Here is an 8,168-nt window from a genome sequence, read left to right as displayed (position 1 = left end):
CCAGTGCTGGGGAGGTGGAGGGGGCAGGCAGATCCCTGGGGTTCCCTGGCTAGCCACCCTAGTCTACTCAATGAACTCCAGGTCAGTGAGAGACCCTGCTTCCAAAAACAAGGTGGCAGCACATGAGGAATGATGCACGAAAGTGCAGGCACACATATGTACGAGAGAGAAAGAGAGAGAAAGAGAGAGAGAGAGAGAGAGAGAGAGAGAGAGAGAGAGAGCTTGCAAAGATGTGGCCCACCTCTGTCAGAATCTCCAGCTGCCAGTATGTGGCCCCTTTCTGTGTCCCTCCACAAAACAGTCAGAAAGTCAGGGCAACTTCCCAGCTCCCCACCCCTGTAACCATGCCACAAGCTTGGGCCCCACCCAAGTCAGTACCCTGGGACACCAAGATAGAAAAAAAACATCACCACTCAGGACGGGGAGCAGCCCAGGCAAGCCACATCAGGATCACACTGCATCTTGTCAGGAGCATCAGGGACCACTCCAGACTGAGACCTGGCCTCAGGCTGCATGCCATTTTGTGAGTTTCCCGGTACTCTTTCAGGGCAGCCTGCTCTAGCTGAGACTGAGGGCCATTCTCCCTCTAAGGGGCCCCAGCCAATAGAGAGGAAGGTCAATCAACTCTTCTATCCTCTACTGCTCCTCAGCCACAGGCCGGCACACCACCTTGGAAATGATGTCCTTGATCCAACATCAGCACCAGCTGATCCTTCGCAGGCTCACATGCTCCCCACAGCCCCTTGCTACCATCAGCAGCTGAATAACCTCTTCCTACATACAGACTGACACCTTCATTCCTCTCCTCTCCCTTCCGGGCCAGGCCCCACTCCTCCATTCTGTTGGCTTATGCAGGCCTTAACATTCACAGTTACACTCACCCGGAACACTCTTCCCCCTTGCCCACTTTATCTGTGATCATCAAAGTTTTACCAGGGCTCACGCCAGTGGCTGCCTCCTCTCAGAGGCCCTCTCACCTCAGCTTTCCTTTTCTCTCTCTCTCTCTCTCTCTCTCTCTCTCTCTCTCTCTCTCTATCTCAGGCTTGGGCTGCTCAGCTGGAAATAAATGTCCCGGGACAGTAGCCACAAGCCCCCTTCTCCCTTCCTGACCATGTCCAGGAGCGATCCTTATTCCGCACAAGACGGTGTGAGGCCCCTTCCAGGCTGCCCACGACTTCAGCCCTGGGAACCTCCCACTCTCACTCCCGGTTAGCTCTCTGGTCTCTGGAAGCCAAACCCAATTTTTGGTTGGCCTTGCAGGGGCAGCATTCAATAGCCCAGTCCGCCTTATGTAAAGTCTCCTCCTGGTTCCTCCTTTGTGATTTTGGAGCTAAAAATAAAAGTCCCTGGAGACCTGGTCGTAGCCATTGTGGCTGCTATCACAACACGATGAGAGCTGATCAAAATTATTATGCATTGTTGACAGGGGAGGCAACTGAGCACTTATCTCCCAGCGACTTTTAAATCGCGCCTCCTCCTTTTGTGCTGGGGCAAAGCAATAATTTAGATAATTGGACTGCGAAATGAGTTGGAGGCTAGTCGCTGAGGCTTTGGGCCCTCTGCGATACTTCCTCTTTGTCGAAAAAGAATGGAATCTGAAGAAGCAGGCTTCAGTCAAACAAAGCCCCCTACCCCCAGCAGGACCACAGTAGTCAATGCAAGACACTGCTTCAGAGCCTCCGGGTGTTGCAAAGCTGCTTCCTTGTGCAGCAGCGTGGGTCTCCAGTGCCTAGTCTCCCTTTTACTTCAGGAGTGGAAAGTCTCTAGAAAGAGCTCTCTGCAGTGGGTGGGGGACAGCGGTTTCCTTTTACTTCAGGAGTGGAAAGTCTCTAGAAAGCTCTCTGCAGTGGGTGGGGGACAGCGGTTTCCTGGGAGAACTTGTCTTTTTCGGGGTGCCACATGGGTAGCCATAGATAAGGTTTTGGGCTTGTTGGTCCTCGCTCGCTACTCCAGGTTTTCTGGGACAGTCCCCTATCCTTGCCTGATGTCTGTAAACACAGTGCATGTTGGCCCCACGATTACAGAGCATATCTGTGACCCACATGGGGTGTGTCTCAGTCTCCTACCACTCACCAATTTCCTCTTCTCCTGCTTTCTTTTCCCACCAAATGTCCTATGGAAAAATGGAATCATAAAAATCATCATTTAATACTCACAAAATTCTTCTGAGGAACATATGATTTTCCTCATATGGGAGTAACTGTAAACTGAAAGTTGAAAGATCAAATTGACTCATTAAGACTTTACAGCTCCCTAGTGATGGAGCTGAGAGGCAGACCTGGGGAGCCTGGTTGCCAACCCTCCAATCTACCTACACAGAGACCCATCTCTATCACTTTTCTCTTGTAGTCTGACCTTAGGAATACCTCAGGTGGATATCTGAGACCAACTTCCTTGATAGTAAATTACAGACTGCATGATAGAACATAATGACACAGAATTCAATTAGCTAATTCACAGAAACATCTGGCACACAGCAAGCAATTAATGAATCAATCTATCTATCATTTACACATTCAACCAACTACTCAACCATCCACATGTCCATCTTTTACCCTTCTCACTATCCTCTGTCTACCATCCATCCATATATCCTCCATCCCTCAGCCATCTGTCCATCTATGCACACATCTACCCACTCATGTGGGAAGTCCTTCTGTATATGTTTTTTTTTTATTGGTTAATGAATAAAGAAACTGCTTTGGTCTGTGATAGGACAGAGTAGAGCTAGGTGGGAAGACTAAACTGAATGCTGGGAGAAAGAAGGTGGAGTCAGTGAGAAGCCATGGAGCGCCACTGCAGACAGATGCACTGGAACCTTGCTAGCAAGTCGCAACCACCTGGCGATACACAGGTTAATAGAAATGGGTTTTAAGGAAAGATATAAGAGCTAGCTAGCAATATGCTTAAGCTATTGGCCAAACAGTATTGCAAACAATATAGAATTCTGTGTGATTATTTCTGGAGTCTGGGCAGCTGGGAAACTAAAGAGCAGTCTCTACCAACACCCACTCATCCATCCATCCTCCGTTTACTCATCCCCTATCCATCATCCACCCGTTTATACACTCACACATTTAACTGTTTATCCTTCACCCACCCATGTATCTATATCCATCCATTTGATTCTATGTTGACCACCTTCCACCCATATTCCCATCTGCCCAGCTACTCATCCACCCACCCATCCATCCATCCATCATCTATCCACACACTTATACACTCATATATATTCTACCTTCCCATCTTTCTAATCTTTAGTGCCTTTACCCAGTGCTCATGGGCTGAAGCACACTTTGTGGCAGAACTGGGACTCAAAATCAAGTTATCTGGTTCTAACATCATGTATTCTCACAGCTGTGCACAGCAAAGTACTGGACACAATATGTCAGGGACTGGAGATTTCAAGGTCCTGGGGTTAGGGAGGTAGTTTGTTCTTAGGACTGAAGTAGACATTAGTGCTTGGTTGCTCGATCCCTTGCCTTTAGAAGATACCTGACCTTCTCACCTCTCTTGGTTGAGTAGAACCATGTAGCGGGTGATGGGCAGCGTGTGCTGTGCGGAGGTGTGTGTACTGGGTACAGAGGGGTATGCTAACTTGCAAGGACAGAACATAGAGAATAAACTCCTCCTTCAGCTAGAACAATTAGAATATTAGAGGTGTGGCCATGGAGCCAGCAGTGGTCCCCAAATACTGTGGTGAATGAAGGACCCTTTTGACTCCCAAAGATATGAGACTCATTTCCTGAGGCTTTAAGTTTTAGAGGTTTGTTTTGTCATCATTCAGCCCACCTCAGCCAGTTCGGATGGACAAAGTGGGCCAGCTTCCCTGTGGAGTGTCTTGGAGCTTCCTTAGCTCTGAGCTAGGTTCCAAGGGCCAGACAAATTCCCACAACTCAGTAACCTAATGTAGCCGACGTGTGTTCCTCTGGCAGACCAGGAGTCTGTGTTGGGGATGGAACTATGGCTGGTGTAGCTTCCTCTGGAGGTTTGATGCAGGCTCTGTCCAAGGCCTCTGTTAAGGTCTCCCTGTGTTCTACCCTCTTTATAAAGACACCAGACATTGGTTAATTTTAGGACTCATCCAAATCCACTGTAAGCCCAGCTTAACTCATCCCATTTGCCAAGATCCTCTCTCCACATGAGGTCACAGTTGGAGGATCTAGGTAAACATGAACGGGGGAGGGAGTACTTGCTACTCAACCCAATCACTGCTCTGAGCTCTGCTCAAGCCTGCATGCATTCAGAAAGACTCACTCCTTCCAGGCCGCTGCTGGCATGTGCTGCAGTGTGAAGTCTTCCAGAGTAGGTGGCATGTTAGAGACAAAGGGCTTGGAATAGTCTGGTGGCAGCAGCAGAGACACCCTGAGACACTCTCCTATAGTACATATGGGCAGAGTGGGCCTTGAGGTCCCAGGAACAGACTCACCTCTCTGCCTTAAGGTGCCAGAGATTGTGGGACAGTCTCTGTAAGGGCCGCTGGGCCCTGTCACCCAGCTCACACGAATCACCTGCTGTCTCTCCATCCTCTGTACACAGAGACCATCTGTGAGAGACAACGGGCCAGGTTGGCATGGCAGCCACCCAGCTGGCAAGACTGGAGATCCGTTCAGCGATGCTGGCCCAGGCCCCTGGCTCCTTTGAGCCCAGCGACTCTCCACAGCACCCACTGGGCCCATCTATCACCTCAGAATCCCTGCGCCTGTGTCAGCCTGCTCAGCAGGAGGTCACACAGCACTTGGCTTTTCCTGTTTCCCATCCTGACTCTTCTGGTCATGTAACTCTAGATGGGCCAGAGCACTGGGCATGCCCGGCACCCAAGCACACTTGCAGTGGGGCCTCTCCCAGTCTTGCACAACACCTTTGACTCTTCAGCTTCTCTTGTCTGAGTCTTGGAAAGTAAAGATGCCCATAGTAGGATATGGACAACCTGGCTGTTGAAATGGCTTCATCGAGGGTGGCTTGGGTTCATGAAATAAATACACCTGGTCAGAGAAGGTGGAAGAGACTGAGGGAAGGAGAACTGGGCTTGAACTACCTGGTTCATGGCCCATGGACTCTCTGTGCTTATATCTGTGTGATAGTTCACACATAACACAACTAAAGGATGCTATGTGGGGGCCCCATGCACAGAGTCTCAAAAGGGCAGGAAAAGGCTCAAACAGGACCAAGGGTGAATAATCCAGGGTCTGCATGCATTGTCTACCAGACACCTAGGCATCATGAGACCATGGTGATCTTCCCAACTGGGAAACGGTGAAGGACCGGGGCATTCCTGCGGCACTGCAGAGACTCAGATGGAGCTCAGGTTGCAGCTTCCTTAGCTGTTCCCAGGGGTGGAGAGGAGCTGGGTTTGCTCTTATGGCACAAAGGCTGCTGTCAGGCAGTCAGTTAGGCCAAAAGGTCTGCAGTCTCCGCCCCCGCCCGCCGGGGACTCTTGTCTCCCAGCGACTCAGGTTCTCTGTCTGGTTGGTCTGTGGGAAAAGCAGACACTTTCTCAGGGCTGGGCACCTGACTGGGGCCTGATCTTTTCTGTCACCAGCTAGGTGCCACAGCGGCTATTCCTTTCTTCACTTCTTAAGCGGGTGCAGGCTTCTAAGTTCCTCCAGGACAAGAAGTGACCAGTTCTAGTTATGGGGTCACCAGCATCAGGGCCAGCAGCCCTGCTACCTTTTCGCTGTCTGCTCCTAATGCTGTGCTCTGCAAGGACAGCTTGTATCCATCCAGCCCTGACATCTCCATGGTGGTTAGCAAAGACCATAGAACACATGGAAACACAGCAGAGCAGCCAGAGTCTCCCACCATCGAATGAGCTGTGTAACCATGCACCTGCCGTAGTAGCGGGTCCAGCACTTACCAAGCCGTATCCTGAAGCCCCTTACCTCTGAGTATCCTTCTTAAGGCCTGGTGTGGTTGTTTATCTGTCCCCAGATGCAGGACACGGGGCACAATGCCAGTGCTACTATCTCAGGGTTAGTTTAAACCACAGGACTGGAATGCTTATCATCCTTGCCTTTCCTGGGACTATGACTTCAGGTCCCCGTATTACAAAGCGGTCCAAGAAGACAGACCGTCTGGACAATGCCATTCTGCCTTTTGCCAAACTGCTATTCTCACAGATCACGCCTACCGTTGGATAAAGTTCCCGCAGGAGGTCATGCTATGAATTTCTCCTGATCGTTTGTTCTCCTAGATGTTTCCATGGGCTCACTGGGGTGGGGGGATAATAGGGATTGGGAGGGAGACACACCTGACTTCATACCCAGGCTAATCCTTCATGAGATTCTGGATTGGTCCATCTGCCCCTGGCCACCCTAGGCTCCTCATAGATGGCAAGCTGGGGCTTAGAATCTTCAGCTGGGGCAAGGCATTTGGGAGCTGCAGGCAGGCCTCCTGACTATGCTCCAAGGGAATCTCATGACCATGGCCTTAAACATTCATACTGCCTCTAACTAACTAGGCAGCTCCAATTCTCCCGCTCCTTCCTAAATTTGGGACAGTCCTCTCATAGCCAGATGCAGCTTGTACCTGGGACAACACCCAGAAACCTGGACCCAACTCTGCTGCAAACCAAGGCCAAAAGTGGCCGAAGAGGCCATTTCTTCACCTGGAGTTCTGTCTCAAGAAGGCCTATTTCTACTGTCTAGATTCCAGCAGGGTCCTCTGCAGCAGCACTGGCTAGTTGAGAACCTGGTGAAGACTGGCCATACTTGGAAGGCCCCTCCCACACCTTCTCTCCCTAAATCTTAGCCTAGAGGATTTCCTACTTTAGCCAGGAGCCTGCAGCACTTCCTCTGGTGAAGACCGGCCCAAAGGAAGAACAGGGATTTCCTAGGACGACTTCACTTCCATTGGGAGGAGCCAGTAGCCCTTGCCAGCCTGGGGACTAACCAGGTTCTGAGAACACCCCACTGTCACCCATGGCTCTGCAGCCTGCATGCAGTCCCATCCCAGCAGCTTCTGTTTTTCCTGGGCTCTGGGCCCTAGGACTGCCCTCCATTTCCTGGAAGCTGACGCCTCCTGTCCTGTCCCCCCTCACCCCCATTGCAAATGGGCCAGCTACTGGGAGCCTGGAACACAGCCAGTACCTGTTAGTACCCTGGGAGTGGCAGGGCTGGGCCTCTTTTGTGACAGAACTGGATTTGGGAAACCCGCCCTAGGGAAGGTCTGTGGGAAGGGGGCTGGTGGCTGGTGTCCCACCCCAGAGCCCTGAGGGCTCTGTAGGCCTCAGCTGGCTGTCAGGACTGATTGTCTGCAGGGCTCCAGGTTACTGGGTCATGAGCTGCCTTAGGGCCTTCCTCTCCCCCAGTTATGAAGGCCAAAGCACAAAGCCTATGCCTGGGGCTGCTCTCCGGGGCCAGTGTGCAGACTCCCTCAGGCTAGAAACAAAGGCCTCTGCACTTTCCCACTGCCTAAGCATCTGTGCCTAAGGCTAGGCATGAGCACCATCAAGGCAGTGCCAGCCTCTGAACAAAGCAGCAGGGGACACAGTCCCCCCCCCACCTTTGGGGCACACAGTCACCCCCCACCTTTGGGGCACACAGCTGGCCCAGGAACTCCAGGATCTTCCTAGAAGATGACCCAGCAGGCATCATCAGGGAGAGGCATAAAAACCGCCAGGCTGCTCGGCCATGCTGTACCCGGTAGCCAGGCACCTGTACCTCCGTGTGTGTTGCTCAGAGAGACTAGGGTGATTGTGTTGTGAGCACCATCCTCCTCAGCAAGGTCACAAAGTTTTGTTTTGTTTTTTTGCTTGTTTTGAACAGTTGTGGCAAAAAAACAAAAAACAAAACAAACAAACAAAAAAAACCCCACCAAACCTGAAGGCCTGCTAACTGAGATGTGGCAATGGGAATGGGGCAAACTCGCCTGTCCATGCCCCAGTGTGCCTCAGACTGTGGAGGGACTGTGTGACAACCAGCCAGGCCCTACCAGGCTGAGGGGCTTGGATGAGACACTGCCCACCTTTCAGGCATCTTCAGGATAACAGTGGTTTTCATTGTGGAGCTAGGCCCTCGGCCAAATGAATTATTGCATGTAATCCTTATTCTGGGACAGGTTCCTACTATTATCCCCAATTTGCAGCTGAGGAAATAGGCTCAGAGAGGTTAATTTGCTTACTTGGCTCACACAGCCAGGAAGGCTAGGGCCAGGGTTGGAACTGAAGC

This window comes from Microtus oregoni, unplaced genomic scaffold (assembly GCF_018167655.1).
Source record: "Microtus oregoni isolate MIOR12 unplaced genomic scaffold, Mior012 000022F_ref0000154, whole genome shotgun sequence".
Classification (NCBI taxonomy): Eukaryota; Metazoa; Chordata; class Mammalia; order Rodentia; family Cricetidae; genus Microtus; species Microtus oregoni.
The sequence above is the reverse complement of the archived record's forward strand: the minus strand, read 5'-3'. Positions refer to the sequence as shown.